Source organism: Mus caroli, chromosome 5 (assembly GCF_900094665.2).
Source record: "Mus caroli chromosome 5, CAROLI_EIJ_v1.1, whole genome shotgun sequence".
Lineage (NCBI taxonomy): Eukaryota > Metazoa > Chordata > Mammalia > Rodentia > Muridae > Mus > Mus caroli.
Genome location: NC_034574.1, coordinates 103570382 through 103571997, shown reverse-complemented (window position 1 = coordinate 103571997; position 1616 = coordinate 103570382).

The window sequence follows — 1616 nt, the reverse complement described above, 5'->3', positions numbered from 1 at the left end:
TAGCCCTGGCTGTCCTGGAACTCACTTTGTAGACCAGGCAGGCCTCGAACTCAGAAATCCACCTGCCTCTGCCTCCCGAGTGCTGGGATTACAGGCGTGCGCCACCACGCCCGGCTCACAGCTGGCTTCTTTATGTCACATTCCCCCAGCTGTACTGTTCTCCTCTGGCCAGGCTGGCATTTCTGCTGGCCACATCCTGGCCCATGTAATTTCCCTAAGTTGCACCGTTATTCAAGCTTACTTGTTGCTTGTCTGCAGGGAAAGGCCTGTGGTGTCTACACAAGCGAGAACACACACAGGTCATTGACTGGCAGGGGGCATATATGTTTGGCAGTCCCTTAACAGTCAGGGTTAGCTTATATGTGCGTCCTATCATAGCATCCATACGCAGCCTCAGAGGACTGAATGTCATGCTGAATGTTGGAGAATTTTACTGGAATGCCAGCATTTGGTATTTTCCATCCCATCCCATGCTGTCTACTGTAGCCAACCTTATATGACTCCAGCAAGCTGCTTCTTGGTGGGGGTGAGGGAGGAGTACATCTTGTAAAGGTATCAGTTTCCCAATTCCCTGGGGGTCTTAAATGGTGTGAGACTGCACATAAGCCACCAGGGGCTCCATTTCCTCTATATTTCCTTCAACATCTCTAATCCCTACAGTGGCTGCCCAGTCACCTGACAGCTTTTCCTTTTACCACTGGGCCATCGTTAAGTCATGCCTCTGAATACTGCCCAACTGCCAGCATGGCATGTTGCTGACCAAGTTCTGACACACAGATGCATCACTGTTAAACCACAACCTTTCCTTTCTTGTTTAGTCCCCAAGATTACACATTATCATAATACAAGACACTTTACTAACTTAAAATGTCCCACAGCTGGGGCTGGTGAGATGGCTCAGCGGGTAAGAGCACCCTACTGCTCTTCCGAAGGTCCGGAGTTCAAATCCCAGCAACCACGTGGTGGCTCACAACCATCCGTAACGAGATCTGACTCCCTCTTCTGGAGTGTCTGAAGACAGCTACAGTGAACTTACATGTAATAAATAAATAAATAAATAAATCTTTAAAAAAAAAGTCCCACAGCCTTACAAATTCAAACATGTTAAAAGTTGTCTCTCTTAAAATATCCTGTCTTAACAGGTGGCACACACCTTTAATCCCGGTACTTGGAAGGCGGGAGGGAGGCAGAGGCAGGTCAACCTTTGTGAGTCTGAGGCCAGCCTGGTCTACACAGTGAGGTTTTTTGGTTTTTTGGTTTTGTTTTGTTTTTTTTAGTTTTTCGAGACAGGGTTTCTCTGTATAGCCCTGGCTGTCCTGGAACTCACTTTGTAGACCAGGCTGGCCTCGAACTCAGAAATCNGCCTGCCTCTGCCTCCCGAGTGCTGGGATTAAAAGGCGTGCACCACCATGCCCGGCTTACACAGTGAGTTTTAAGGGAGAAACTTTGAGAAACAAAACACTTGCTCAACTATGCTCACAGCAGCTTTATTCATAGTAGCCAGAAACTGGAAGCAACCTAGATGTCCCTCAATAGAAGAATAGATAAAGAAAATGCGGTACATCTACACAATGGAGTATTACTCAGCTGTTAAAAAGAAAAAAATCGGGCTGGAG